General features: G+C 40.2%; 1 long non-coding RNA gene across 1 annotated transcript; it reads left to right on the top strand.

Moving 5' to 3' along the window:
• The first annotated feature begins 10,273 nt into the window (after window positions 1-10,273).
• LOC117635681 lies at window positions 10,274-11,317 on the top strand. Its single transcript, XR_004586929.1, has 2 exons — window positions 10,274-10,683; window positions 10,802-11,317. It is a non-coding gene; the product is annotated as an uncharacterized LOC117635681 (long non-coding RNA).
• The last annotated feature ends 4,879 nt before the right edge of the window (window positions 11,318-16,196 follow it).

The raw sequence follows: 16,196 nt of genomic DNA, 5'->3' as shown, positions 1-16,196 counted from the left end.
CTGGGCTTGAAATAGATTCAAGTTCTATCAAACTCAAACGTTGGTATGATTTATAGCTAAAACTTGACAGTTGAAGATGTTGATAGTCCAATCCAGCACAGATATACCCAGTCAAGCCTGAATCAGAAGCATTTAGCTAGGTAGAAATTGAAGTCCAAGAGCTTTTTTTGTCTTTTTAGAGTTGGTCTTTCTTTTTTGAGCTTTGTAAAAGGCAGTTCTGCCTAAAAATAGTTCACTTTCTTATCATTTATTATGGCCAGAACTACCAGTTTTGTACTGTGAAAAATTGTAAAGTCCTCACCAGTTTGAGGCAAGAAAAGAACTTACTTGGGAGATATTCCTCACCCAAATTCACAATCGCTTGTTTAGAAATCAGTAACATGGGGCGCAAGTTATCTATCTATAAGAAGTCTGATAGGATTTTCATTGCTAGCAGAGGCACGCTCGCGCACAAAAAAAGTTGACTTGTTGACCAGTCAATAGGTTTTCTAGACAATGGGGAACTTTACCCTATCATCACAGGAACAAATATCAAACAGGTGAACAATTTAGGCACGCCTAGTGGGACCTCTTAGTGTACATATTCCTAGAAAAATCCTCTAGTATATGAATGTTGGAAGTTTTAGCCAGAATCCACGTTGTGCCATGGAAAGAGATCAAGCAGCTCTTCGAGAAGGACTTGAGTAAGAAGAAAGTGATGCTAGGCAATCAGCCCAGGGCAGTACCAGGAGTAAACGTTCCAGATCTGGATCCAGAAGGTTAAACTAGATACAGGAGGTTGTGTTCTAGCAAGAGGCCACAGCACAAAGGACCCAGGATACTTTGAACAACATGACAACCATGATGCAATGACAGGTCAATAGGCAGTTCAGGAAAGACTGTGAGGCTGCTATTGCCAGAAATCCAAACCCAGATGTTGTGGTCCAGCAGCTAGACCTCCCTTACGGACCTCCACGAGGACTGGCATGGCCATACCAAGAGAACCCTCTCATCGCACAAATAGCTGGAATACCAGAACGTGGAGAAATCCAAGTTGGACAGAGGGAAGAGCCCTTCCCATCCAAGAACATGAGGCTCCAGTTCGTCCAAAAGGCCATGCACCAGTTTAGGCCCCCCAGAATCAGCAAGAACCTCCATCTATTCCACAACGAGTGCCCCCACGTGATCAACCCTTGACACTTATGCCTGAGCAATTAGCTATATTATTGCCCTATAAACCTAGAAGGGTGGACCCCAATCCATTCCCTCCACTAGCAAGAGGCAGGAGAGGCAGAGGGGAATTAACCCCTTTGCCAACAATGACAGGAACAGACTAGGGTCAAACTGGAGGAACCATCCAGATTTCAAAGAAGAAGAAGAACACAGGGAGGAAGCCCTAGACAGACCATACAGGATAGAGCAAAGGATTGAACACAACCAGCCAGAACAGGGGGGAAATCCGCATCCTGTCAATGCTTTGAATGACATAGGGCACTTCAAAGAATGATAAGAGAGATGATGGAACCTGAGGCCAGAAAAGGAGAAAGGCCCACCTACAGGAAGCCATATCCAACATATATTGACCAAATACCTCTATCCCCAAGTTTCAAGGCGCCAAACTTCACTTTGTTCAACGGAGAAGACACCCCTGCTTCATCAGTTGAGCGCATAGGCTGATTTTCTGTCCAGTGCATAGCCATAGAAAATAACCCTCTGTTAAAGCTAAGGCTTTTTGGAAACTCTCTCTCCGGGCAAGCTTTCACCTGGTATACTAACTTACCAGCCAATTCTGTTCAAACCTGGGAACAAATGGAAAATGTCTTCCATGACTACTACTTCAGGATCTAGCTAGAAATCACAATAAGTGATCTTGCTGCCCTCAAACAGAGTGAAGATGAGCCTGCTTAAGACTTCATAACCAGGTTCAGAAAGCTCAAAATGAAATGCCGAATCCCATCTTTTTGAGAATGTTGCAAAGCACCTTGTTAAATGCCTCAGCTTGGCCATTGGACTGTGGATTATAACTTGCAGAAAATTAATGTCGGATTTGTAGTTATCAAAGAGCTTGACCATAGTCTTGCATTTGAAGTACAAGGCATTATCTGAGATGATTTTGGATGGTATGCCATAACGATGAATTATGTGTGTCCTTATGAAATTTGCAACATCTTCTGCTTTCACTACTTTTAAAGGCACTGCTTCTGCCCATTTTGAAAAGTAGTCTATTACGGCTAAGATATACTGGTGTTAACGAGAAGATTTAAGCTTTATGATGCCTATGACATCCAATCCCCAAGTATCGAATGGCCAAGATAATATGGTTGGATGAAGAGGCAAAGGTGGTTGGTGTATGAAATCTCCGTGTAGTTGACATGCCTTGCAATTATTTGAAAACTTCATCGCATCTTGAACCATGGTTGGCCAGTAATATCCTAAGCTTTTAAACTGAGCTGCAAGCTTGGGTCCAAATTGATGGGCACCACATACACCTCCATGAGTTTCCAAAAGGGCAGTAGTTGCTTCTTGTTTTGATAAACACCGAAGGAGTATTCCATCAAAGGATATCTTGTATAAAGTGTCATTTAGATATATGAAACGGTTGGCCCTACGCCTGACATCAACTCTTTTCCTTGGGTCAGTTGGTAATTTTCCATGTTGAAGAAAATCTATCATGGGCTGGAGCCAATCTGGGCCCTCTTCAATTTCTTAAACTGTGACAACATTGACCTCATGCTTTTCCTTCAATCGATCAAAAACTGAAGGAAGTAGATGACATTCTCCAACAGTGACTTGTATGTCTCTTTCTTCAGGGAGAGATAAAGATGTTGCCAGATTTGCTATGCATAAGCTTTGTCATTTTCTGACCTTGGGATGTGGGCAATTTGAATGTCTTGAAATTGGGTCAATAAATATTTAGCTCTGTCATTGTACGGAACCAAATTTTCATTTTTGACTGAATACTGGCCATTCAATTGTTTGACAATTAGTTGTGAATCTCCAAATGCATGCAGACAGTTGATGTTCATTTCAAGTGTAATTTCGAGGCCAATGATGAGTGCCTCATATTCTGCTATATTATTTGAGCAGAGTGTCATTAGAGAAAAAGAGTAGGGGATCAAGCCCCCTGATGGTGTGATGAACACCACGCCTACCCCTACTCCCTTCTTTCTAGCTGCTCTATCAAAATAAAGTTGCCATGGTGAGATTTCTGTAGAAAATACCTCTTCATTTGGTAAATCATTTGGCAACTCCATATTGTCTGGCACGGGGTGTGCAGCAAGGAAATCAGCTAGTGCATGTCCCTTGATTGCCTTTTGGGGTACATATTTAATTTCGAACTCTGATAACAAAAGGGACCATTTCGCTAAACGCCCAGAAGGTACTGGCTTTTCCATGAGATATCTGAGAGGATCTGCTTTGGAAATTAAAGTAATGCCATGCAATAGTATATAATGTCTTAATTTCAGCACAACAAAAATCAAAGCGAAACAAACCTTTTCAATGGGGGTGTAGTTCTGTTCTGCCCCCACTAATGTTCGACTAAAATAGTAAAGTGCATTCTCCTTTCCGTCTTCATTCTCTTGGGCGAACATTGCCCCTAGTGAGCGTTCAAGTGCGGCGATGTATAATATTAAGGGTTTTCCCTTAATTGGTGCCATTAATACTGGGGGTTTTAGAAGATATGCTTTGATGCTGTCAAAAGCGTTCTGGCATGCTTGATCCCATATGAATGGTGTGTCCTTTTTCATCAGCCTTGTGAATGGCTGGCACCTCCCAGACAAATTCGAAATGAACCTCCGTATGTAAGCTAGTCTTCCTTGCAAACCTCTTAATTGTCGCAAGGTTCGAGGAGGAGGCATTTCTAGGATTGCCTTGATTTTGGAAGGGTCAATTTCGATCCCACGGTGTCTCACTACAAAACCCAAGAATTTCCCTGACGTCACCCCAAATGCGACGTCACCCCAAATGCGCATTTCAAAGGGTTCATTTTTAATTGATGTTTTCGGAGCCTATCAAACACCCGTTTCAGGTCATTTAAATGATACTCTCTCTTTTTGGTTTTTACAACCAGATCATCTACATAACATTCGATGGTGTTATGTAGCATGTCGCTAAAGATGATTGTCATGGCTCTTTGGTATGTCGCACCAGCATTTTTCAAACCGAACGGCATCACAGTATAATAGTAAACCCCTTTTGGGGTTCGAAACGCAGTAAGCTCTTCATCTTCAGGTGCCATTTTGATTTGGTTATATCTTGAAAACCCATCCATGAAGGATAAAGCCTCAAATCCAGTTGTTGCATCACCAATAATACGGTGATCGGGAGAGGGAATTCATCTTTGGGACAGGCATTATTAAGATCTCTGAAATCTATGCAAATACGTATTTGACCATTCTTCTTTTTTACAGGGACAATGCTTGCGAGGATACTGGACTTCTCGAATGAACCCAACATTTATTAACTTGTCAATTTCAGCATTTATTTGTACCTGTAGCTCTGGTCGAAAATGTCGTGGAGCTTGCTTCACACAATGACATTGACTTGATACTGCCAGTCTGTGTACTACTACATTAGGATCCAGGCCAGGCATGTCTTGATAGCCCCATGCAAACACATCTCCGTACTCTTGAAAAAGGCACTTATAATTTTCCAATTCATTTGGAGTTAGTAATGCACTTACAAAAATGGTTTTATGCTCTTCATCTGTACCAAGATTAATTTCTTGTAGTTCATCCACAGTAGCTTGACCTCCATCTTCAATTTGGGATGGTGCTGGCTGAACATTATCAATAAACTCCACAGGCTCATTATCAGGAGTTCGGATTTCATGCATTTCGTTTTCTGTTGGGTTATCATCTGCAATTGAGGCATAGTTAACTTGAGCAGCCTCAAAATCTCTGGATTGCTCTGAACTTGTCATCACGCTTTTCTTGACTCTCAATTTCTTACTCCTTTGAAGTTTTTGTGAGGTAGCAACTCCTCCAAGTCTTTCGAAAACTGAGATGCGAGTTGGATAATTATTTGCTTTGTTCCCAAGCCGTTCAAAAACTGAGATACAAGGTGGTTTATTGCTTGGCTCAGTTTCAGCAAACAAAGATTTTTCAAAGTCAGTCAAAACTACTGACTCGTCTCTTCCTGTTTCTGGACCTTTTACCTTGAGCATGCCATTTTCTTGTTTTACTGAGACGTTAATGCAGTTCTTTCTGGCTTTGTCCTTTTTTGATTTTATCTTCAATGGAGTTGAAGATGATGCTCTCATAGACTTGTTTCCTTCAAAGAAAACAACATGGTTACGTCGGCTATTGTTCTTCTTCGAAATAGTTGGATTTCCATTAAAAACAATGTGGTTATGCCGATTGTTGTTCTTCTTTAAAATAGTTGAGACTACCATACTGGCCCCTGGGATTGAACAGTCAATCCTACGTAGTGGCTGTGTGTATGTTGTCATAAGTGTCTCAATTGTATTTTGAACTGACATCAGTGCTTTTTGACCTATCTTTTTTTGGTCATTTGGTGAATATTTGAAAGCTATCTTTGAAGTCTTTTCTTTATTTGGGAAAACAACAGAAGGTGTTGTGATCTTTATTTTGATTGGTTTTGTTGATCCTGATGCTCCTCCTGTTTTTATGCTCGGCTCGTGCCTGGCCTTTTCTATATTTTGCGGCTGTACAAAGGTAAGGCTTGGTGATTTATAGAACTTTGCATCTGAATAATTAACTTCTTACCAAATGGATCAGCATCTGCAGAGACCCTTTTGACTTCCCCATTTGATAAGAACTTAAAACACTGATGTAATGTAGAGGGAACAATGCCATATGTGTGGAGCCATGGGCGCCCCAATAGGACATTGTAAGATGTGTCAGCGTCAATGACATGAAAAAGGGCATCAGAATAGAGTTCCCCTATTTCCATTTGCAACGCTATAGTACCCATGGCTCTTTGTCCGACTTGATTGAAACCCTGAATCATCAGCATGGATGGAGACAATTGTCGTGCACTCATTCCAATCATATGAAGTGTCTTTAAAGGAAGAAGATTTACTGATGAGCCACAATCAAGCAAAATTCGGTTGATCAATGTATTTCCAACCTCTCCGCTAACATAAAGTGGTCGGTTGTGGAACTCAGATCCAAGCATCATATCATTTTCATCAAATGTGATGCTTGCTAAACAACAAGCACAATATTTTGGTGATGTAAAAGCCGCGTTTGCTGGTTCCCTAATTTCGGGGCTCATTAAAGCCACAGTGAGTGCTTCCCTAATTTCCTTTGACATTCGCATAGCATCATAGATATTAAGAAAAGCTGGGATACGTTTCAAATGAGCTAACACATCAAGTTGTGATTGGTCCCCCACACAAGTTTGTCTTTCCTAAGATCTAGAGCTACTTGCTTTAACTGGTATTTCTACTGCAAAGTTTTTTGAAGAAATTGGAATTTCTGCCATTTTTAACTTATCAGGAATGACTGGTACAGTATGCAGCGCGGTTTGATATGCTTCTTCAGAGGTTTCATATGAAGTCATGAAACAAGTAAAGCATTCTTCCTTTCCTTCGTAATTTTTCTTAAGGAGACTAGCAGGTAAAAATTCAACGAGGGTAACTAAAGCCCTTGGTTGCTGTTCATACTCTTCCCCTTGTATGGTCTACGGTTTCTCTGAAATCTTCCTTTCAATTTCTTGTTTTTCAGAGATAGCCTATTCGTAATTTTGACACCATGCCGAATAGATGACTTTAGCACCGAGGAATGTTTGACAATTTTTTTAGCCCTTCTTTTGACAACCCTCTGCCATTCACTTTGGGACTCATCGGAAAAATCTGACGAATCTTCCCAAACATGTAGGCTAGGTGCGGTCATAAGATCATACAAGGTAGGAACATTAGGATTTCTAGGACGAGGCATATGCATGAACAACTGTAACCTCATTGTCAACATGGAATCCTACGGGTATAGCTCCTTCTGGCAAGGAAACATGAGGAATAAGGTCACCCTCAATCATGTTAGATGTTGCAGTTTGCTGCTTTGAAGATTAATCCACCTCTATCTCATGATTATTGATTTTTTCTTGAATTATGTTTTTAAGCACATAGCAATCTCTTAATGGATGACTCACGATCCGGTGGTACCTGCAATATTTAGAATCATTAGTCTTATCAACTTTTGCAGGGCGCTTTGGTTTTGGAAGTTTGATTGCCTTTGCTACGAGGAGCTCATACAAGATAGTTTCAACATCCTCATCATCAAATGTATACTTGACTTCCTTCCTTTCTTTAAGAGTGAGTCTCCTCGTTTCTTCTTTCCCTTTTCATCTGTCATGTTTCTTGTCCGTTTTGACGAAAGCAGCCATTGACTCCCCGTTCTTGAACGTTTTCTTGCCTTCATTCTTCTTTTCCCCAATTTGAATTTTTGTTGTTGTCTTCTGACGAGCAATTTGTATTTCAACGTTACTTGCCTTTGACACCAATGCATCAAATGATTGAGGCTCCGCTGTTGCGACAAACGTTGCAATTTCTGGCAGGAGATTGTTATAACACATCTGCACTGCAGACTGCAATCAGTACATTGGAGATTAAGACTCCTCTATCTCATAATAAAATCATTTGTACTCTCCCCATGTTTTTGTGTGGTTTTGGCCAGATCTATAAGCTAGACTTTTTACTTTGAGTTGACAAATTGTGCAAGAAAAACCTTCTGCATGTCATCCCATGTTAGAATGGACCCCGGCGGTAATTGAGTATACCATGTGAAAGCAGACCCTTTGAGGGATTGAACGAACTGCCTTATTAGCAAAGCGTCTGATTGTGAAGTTTCTCCAGATGTAGAGGAAAAGTGAGCTAAATGTTCATGTGGAGAGTCGCTTAACCCATCAAACTTATCAAAAGTCGCTTTTGATAACCCTTGGAGAAAGGCAATGCTACCTCCTCCTCCTTCCTTTCTTCATCTTTCTTTTCGCTATCTATGATAACTTTGGCGGCTAATTGAGGTGTTAGCACTGCCACTTCTGCTTCCCTTTCAGCAAGCTTTCTTTGCATATCAAGAAGTTGTTCGTTTGCACTTGTTGTACCGGTCACCATGACAGGCATATTTTCGAAACTTTCACTTTCTTCATTTATGTATAACCCTTGGAATTGGGTAATTAATTGTTCTTGACAATCTGACTTGTTCCTTTGGAGAGGTATCGCCTCAGGAGACTGAAGTGATAAAGCCCGAGCCCTTGCGCGAGTGACTGGCCCTGTGTATGGTCTCGAAACAATTAAAGACTTGGGACTTGCCCCCGTTGTCAAGTGATCTTGGACCTCAACAGTTTGCTTCTTGGAGCCTTCTTCAGACTTGCTTGGGTCAAACACCTCTACCTGTTTTTGTTGATGATCAAAGTGTGTAAGCCTTATTGATTCCTCTGCAACTTTTAAATGAGACTCAGAATCTTGGTCCTTGGGGGTTTTGTGTGAAACTTCCTTATCTTCCTTGGTAGTGATTACCATTACGGACTCTATGGTAGTTAAGGTGATTGGAATTGAACCAATCATAATTTGAGTGATAATTGGAGCCATGGCAGTTAGAGACGTGATTGAACCATTGACTTTGCATCGAGCACTCTTAACAGTCTTGGATGTAGATGTCTCAACAGCTACAACCGGGATAATTTCAATGAGCTCAAATGAGTTAGCTTGTGTAGTTTTCTTCTTGAAAGCTCGTGCAGCCCTTTTCCTTGGATTGCCTATGGAATTTTTGGATGGGATTTCATCAGTTGAGTCTTAGTGACTTTCACAAAAGCCTTGCTGGTCTTGATCTTTGGGCTAGCCTTCGGAACATCGTTGACAACTGGTGCATGATCCACAGTGAAGGTGACTCGATGACCGACACGTTTTGGTGATCCAGCAGGAAGCTTATGAAAGTATATAGTTACTTGTGGTGCCATGTCGTTTTCCTGTTAAATAAAGAAAGACATAACAAAAAATTATTAGTTCATTTCATCAACCATTGGAGATGAAAGGGAGAATGGGTCCCACTGGGCGTGCCAAAATTATGTTAGATAAAAAGTGTAATAAAGAAATTAAAAATTCACCCAACATAATCTCACTCTTATTTACAAATAAGAGTTTTTTTTGTTTAATTGAGTACGACCCATTCAAGATAAAAATATCTCTTAATTATAATCTTTTTGGAAAGAGAAAACCCTTTGATTCCAATATGAAGAATGAAATAAATAATGGAATTTGATTTGATGTCACGGCTGCATCTAGGGAACCCTAGACTGCCTACATACCCATTTTGGGGATCAAGCCTTTTGTAGTTCTCAGATAATTTGATTGGACTTTCAAGGAATGAATGACCCCTTGAAAGAATTTGTGGTATGCAAAATATTTTATGGAATTTGGATGAATGTGGTTGGACCAGGGATTCAATTTGATTTTGTGGTTGGAAAAGTGTTTGGGGCGAATTTGGTTAAGGTGCACCAGGGATTCTGTTTGGACTTGCGGTTGTATTTGGATTGAATTTCCAAATTGCCTACGTATCCTTGGCGGAATCAAACCAGACATAGTTCCTTATATTTGGATTGAATTTTCAAAGAATGAATGACCCCTTGAAAGAATTTGTATATTTGAGAGATTTGAATTTGATCTCCTCAAAATTTGCTGGGTTGATGACCCATGATAAATTTTGGAATGGTTTTGTACCATTTTTTATTGTTAATGTCCAAAGAAAATTAAAAGGGGATTTTAATGAACCCATCAATTTACTCACATATGGTTTTAAGGATTAATCCAGTAACCACATAATTTATTTGGACCACCCATAAAATATTTTGGGCTTTTGAGAGCTAATGGGTAATTTGTTTTGTCAACCCATCAATTTGTTTTCGGGCCTTAACATTTCTATTAGTTGGCCCATAAACAAAGAGTCCATGTCAGAAAAGCTTTGCGAGCCAGCTGCATTTGAAATCGATATCTATTTGGAGAAGTATAGATTAATCCAAACTGAGTCACTCCTATCTTTATCTGGAGTAGTTCAAATCAATTCAAACTGGAGCAAATTATATACATCTCTTCAACTACTCATCTGTCGCAATCAATACGGAGCCTTGGGTCTGAGATGCAAAAACCAAGGCAAGACCTTTCCTTTGCTCATGTCTGTCAAAGCAGACCATATAGTCCACTAAACATGAATTGAAAGTCATCCCAGGCGTCATTCACTTTGCTTTGGCAGGCTTCTTTTATTTTTTTGTCTTATTCCCCTCTCTTTGCTTTTCGTTTCTTTTCTTCTTATTTGCTTTTCGTCTCTTTCAGCTTCTGGGACTTCTTCAACTTTTAGGCTTCTTTGTCTTTGGCTTATGTTGCTTTTAGGATTCTTCAACAGTCGCAACATAAGAGGCTTCTTGGTGAGCCATTTTTTCCTTTTGCTTTTAGCTTGCTGATGCTTTGTGCATCCTTTTCTTTCCAATTTGATTGAAATTTCTAAGGCTTTACATATTTTCCTTTGCAGACTCACATCGTTTGAGAGGGCCATCATACTGCCCATTGAGGTGCTTGTTTTGCTTTGTCTCAGTTGCTTCATGTTTTGCCAGCAACAAAGTGAGAACCTTTTGCAATTTGCTGCAGAGAAGTGCTGGCTTAGTAATTTTCTTGGGCTGTCAGATTTGGGATTTTTCTTTGTTGGCAAATTTTGAAGCACAGAACGTGGGTGTGAATCATCAACTTTTGTAAGCTTTCTGGCAATCAGTAATTTCTGCATCTCTTTTAATATCTTCACTTATATTTTCTTCTGTTTATGCCGATGGGTGAAACTAAAGCAGAGTTATTGATTTTCTCCATTTGCAGCACGTTTTGCCACCTATTCTTTCTCCAATTTGCAGATTTGAAATTTTGCTCTGCTGAAGGTGGGTTGGGCATGTAACAAAGCATTTGGGATTTTGATGTTTTCTATTTTTGGTACTCAAGAACACTCGCAAGGTCTTCTCTGAGTACCACAATGTGCCTATGGACACTCACAAGGGGTTCACAGCACTTAGTACAGTGGGGTTCTTGCAGAAGCCCATCTGTAATTCACAACAGAGAGGTCTTTGTGAGAGCTCTCTTTGTGTAAGTAGCACAGTTATTGCCAATTTGGGAGGATTTGTTCACATTTTTCCACTGCTGAGGTCTCTGTTGATATGATACATTTCTTGATATCAAACATGGAGGAAGTTCAGGCTTCTGTACAATGGCCTCACATACATTTTTTTTTTTGCCTGCAAGTCAGTTGTACATAAAAGGATACTCAAATGAATTTGTTTATACCTTCTTAATGGTATTGTGACAGAGCTTCGTATCTCTTTTGCTTGCTTCTCTTCTTTGGATTTCTGCAGCAATTTGGTGCTTTCTTTCTCTTCTCCGAATTTCTGCAGCAGTTTGGTGCTTTTTCTCTTTTGTGTCCTTGCCCCTGTTTTCTGGCCCCTTTTATAGACCCAGAGGAACTGACAGGATGGAGCCAGTTATGGCCTCACGTACTGTGTGGGTGGGAGTAACTTCCCATTTTCAGTCACCCCCTCAACTCCACACTCCAAAGTCACGTACATGAAACATGATCTGTTACTGTTTTCAAAATATTAATATTTTCTTGTAAAAAAATATTAATATTAATTCATTTGGGCCTAAACCAACTTAGCAACAAGTCCACAAAACCATTTTAACTATGAGCCCAACTTCTTTAAACTTGGGCCAAAATTTAATTTGCTGTCAATGAATTTTTTTTATTTCAACAGTGCATTATTGAAAGAACCACTCAAGAGTGAAATCATTGCACTTTTGCATGATTTTAAAGACTGTTTTGCTTGGCATTATAATGAGATGCCTGGATTGGACAGAAAATTGGTAGAACACAAGTTGCCAATCAAAGAAGGCTACCTTCCAGTCAAGCAGGCCAGAAGAAGAATGTCTATGGAAACATAACTGAAAGTTAAAGAAGAAATAGAAAGATTGGTCAAGGCAGGATTCATCATACCGGCCATTTATGCTGATTGGCTAGCCAATATTGTGCTAGTTCTGAAAAGAAAAACAGGGGCAGTTAGGATCTGTGTGGATTATAAAAATGTAAATGAAGCATCTCCCGAAGACGAATATCCAATGCCTATGGCAAACATGCTAGTGGATGGAGCTGCTCATAACCAAATGCTATCTTTCATGGACGGCAATGCAGGATATAATCAGATTATGGTGGCAGAAGAAGATATCCATAAGACAGCCTTCGTGTGTCCAGGACATATAGGTGCTTTTGAATACACTGTAATGCCTTTTGGCTTGAGAAATGCAAGAACCACTTATCAAAGAGCAATGAATTCTGTTTTCCATGACATGATAGGTCATTCTCTAGAAGTGTATATAGATGACGTGGTGATTAAGTCCCCAGAAAAGGGAGATCATGTATCAAATCTGAAAAAGGCATTCCTAAGAATGAGACAACACAAGTTGAAAATGAATCCCAAGAAATGAGTTTTTGGAGTTCAAGTAGGAAATTTCTTAGGTTTCTTGGTCCACCAAAGAGGCATGAAGATTGATAAAAATAAGGCAAAATCCATCATGGAAGCCCTACCACCTCGAAACAAGAAAGAATTGCAGAGTCTCCTAGGAAAGATCAACTTTCTAAGAAGATTCATATCCAATTCTGCAGGAAAAATCTAGCCTTTCTCCTCATTGTTAAGGTTGAAGCAGGAACAGATATTTAAATCAGAGGAACAACACCAACAGGCTTTTGAGGAAATCAAAAACTACCTCACAAATCCACCAGTTCTGTCCCTGCCAAAGAGAGGCAGACCACTCAAATTATATGTTTCTGCATCAGAAGTATCGATTGGGAGTCTGCTAGTTCAAGATAACAAGGAAGGGAAGGAACAGGCAATCTATTATCTAAGCAGAACTCTGACAGAAGTAGAAAGGAAATATTCTGCAATTGAAAGGCTTTGTCTAGCCTTATGCTTCATTGCTGTAAAACTTAGACACTACATGCTCCCATTCACCATCTATATCATTGCCAAGATAGACCTAATCAAATACATGTTAACAAGGCCAATGTTGAGAGGCAGAATTGGCAAATGGACTCTGGCTTTGACAAAGTTTGCTTTCATATATGTTCCTTAGAAAGCTGTCAAAGGACAAGTTGTAGCAGATTTTCTAGCAGATCATCCAGGGGAAGAGATTGAAAACATGGATTCCTTGGATATAGCAAATGCAGATCTATTGACTAGAGCTCATACTTGCCTTGACAATCCCATCTATTCAGTTCCCCTCACACCTTGAAAATTGTACTTTGATGGATCAAAGACTGATATAGCCTATGGGGCAGGGATTGTTTAGAAGATCCACTGGGGATCAGACACTGTTATTCTTTCCTGGTAGATTTCCAATGCACCAACAACAGGGCTGAATATTAAGCTTTAATCATTGGCCTTGAAATGCAGGTAGAATTAAGAATCCAGTCTGTCGAAATTTTGGGAGATTCTATGCTTGTGTTAAAACAAATTGCTGGAGAATACAAGTGTCTAAATCCTTCTCTAGCTGTTTATCTGGTAGCAGCCAGAAATCTCTTGGCAGAATTCAGGGAAGCTACTTGGGAACATATCCCAAGAGAAGAAAACTTTGCAGCTAATGAAATGGCTCAGATAGCAACAGGGGTACAAATGCCGAAACACTGTGTGCAAGTCATCGAGGTAGGAAAGAAAAGCCTACCATCCGTCCTAACCAGAGGAATGGAGATAGATGTCAATGTTGCCATAATGACTGAAGAAGATTGGAGACTGCCAATAATTAATTATCTGCAGTATCCAACCCCTCCCCCCTGAAAAAAGGATTAGAATCGTAGCCTTAAACTTCCTTATGTGGAATGGAGATTTGGTCCAAAATAGCAAAGATGAGTTACTTTTGAAGATCATGGGAGAAACCCATGAAGGAATCTGCGGGGCTCATCAAGGAGGAAGAAAGATGTGCTGGTTAATCAGAAGGTATGGCTATATTGAATATTCCAAGGGATGTGAGGCTTCTTAGAGGCATGGTCCAATCCAGCAGGCTCCCTCAGTTCCCATAAATCCAGTGGTTAAGCCATGGCCATTCAGAGGATGGGTAATGGATCTCATTGGCAAAATCTATCCAGCCAGTAGCAAACAACATTGTTTCATCATTGTAGCTACAGACTATTTCACTAAATAGGTGGAAGCCAAACTTGTTAAATCTACCACATCACAAGAGATCATCACCTTCATAGAAGAGCAGATTATAGAAACGTTTGGTATACCAGAGTCAATCACAACTGACAGGGGATCTTCTTTCATATATGGGGAAACGCTAGATATGGCAGAAACATTCAAGTTCAAACTACTTCAATCCACTCCTTATTATGCTCAAGCTAATGGGCTGGCAGAATCAAGTAACAAGGTGATAGTCAATATTATCAGGAAAATGCTTGAGAAAAATCCAAAGCAGTGGCATGAGAAATTATCATAAACTCTCTGGGCATATAGAACTTCAAAGAGAGAGGCAACTGGCATGACCCCATGTGCTGTAACCCATGGTCATGATGCAATTCTGCCTATGGAAATAGCAGTCCAATCTATCAGAATTGCTCAGCAACACAATCTGATTGGAGAAGATAAGCAATGCTGCTAGAACTAGAAGGTTTGGATGCCAGCAGAATTGATACCCTCAACAAACTCTTAGCAGGGAAACAAGCTGTATCAAGGGCCTACAACAAAAGAGTTAAAAACAAGAGTTTTGAAGAAGGAGAAATAGTATGGAAAGAAGTTTTGCCCCTCGGAACACACATAGCTAGTTATGGAAAGTGGTCACCTACATGGGAAGGTCCGTTCATAATCAAGCAAGTCCTTGGATTGGGAGCATACAGATTACAGGATCGAGATGGAGATATTCATGCTACACCAATCAATGGCAAATGGCTGAAGAAATTCTATCCAACTATGTGGGATTCACAGGCTGTGCAAACATATCCTGGAATAGAGAAGGAACAAGATAGAATTGTTGTTTGAATTTTGTTCAGAGTTGTGCTTTTTAGTGTTATTTTAAGTGTGTTTTGTTCCCTGCATTCTTTTATTTTCATTTAAATTAGAAGAGATTGAAAATGCAAAAGTTCCACCCAAAAATAAGATTTATATTAAATATAGTCATTTTCCATGACTAAGTTTTATTACATTCAAAATCTAAAATTTAAAGCCCTAGTTTCCTAAGAGTCTCTTGTAATCCGGTTTTCTTGGTAGAGATCTCTTTCTGAAGAAGCATTCCTTGATGAAGAGAGGCCTCTGCAATCTTCAATGCTAGCCTAGAAGCTGCAACCATGTTCTGCATAAGGAAAGTGGCCTTGGTCTTGGTGCTCAGTCCAGCCCCAAGTTTGTTCTACCTCTCCCTCAACCCAGCCAGCTGCTTTTGAAGTTCTTCAATTTGTCTTTCCAGCTTGTCATCAGCGGTCTTGGCCTCCTTATAACCCGCAACCATCTAGTATAGTTCTACTTTCTGTTTCGCATAATCGGCCAAGTTGGCTTCATGAGTAGCCTTGCAAAATTTAAAAGCGTCGAAGGAGGGCTTAAGATCTTCATAGCGAGTGTGGAGATTGAAGCTCTAAACTGAGGGATAGGTCTGGGAGCATGTTATCTCTATGCAGCAGGTCCAGATCCTTCATCAGTTGGTCAACGGCTTCTCTATTCTCATCCAAGTCCAACTCTGTTGATTGCCATATTTTTACTTTGTCCACTGCCTCATCCGCTACTTTAGATTTGGCCTTACCATGAGTAGAACTTAGCTTCTCTAGCCTGTCCAGCTGAGCATCCAGATCCATGACTTCAAATTCTGCCAATTCTGGATCAGCAAATGAGGTCGTAGCTGGTGAACTATGGATGGAATAGATACTCATCTGCAAAGAAATGATTTCAGTGAATTCCATACTAAAAATTGAATAGGAGAAGAGCAAAAGACACATTGATACTTACAGCCACAATAGGAGGCTTGAGAGGATTGGTCACCAAAGCTAAAGTCCCAGCAGTTATGTCATCCTCTACCTAGAAAGAAAGGAACCTCAATTAGAAAGATAGAGGTAGGCAGGACTGTGGAAACAAGATAGAATTGAGAAAGAATAGGAACTACCTCAGATACTGGAACAGCAGCAGAGTGTTCTACCTCTACATCATCAAAGAGAGCTAATTCTGAACTGGTGGGCTCTGTTCTTCGGGCCTTTTGT

The sequence above is a fragment of the Prunus dulcis genome, chromosome 7, assembly GCF_902201215.1.
Source record: "Prunus dulcis chromosome 7, ALMONDv2, whole genome shotgun sequence".
NCBI lineage: Eukaryota > Viridiplantae > Streptophyta > Magnoliopsida > Rosales > Rosaceae > Prunus > Prunus dulcis.
This window is presented reverse-complemented; position numbering and strand designations above follow the sequence as displayed.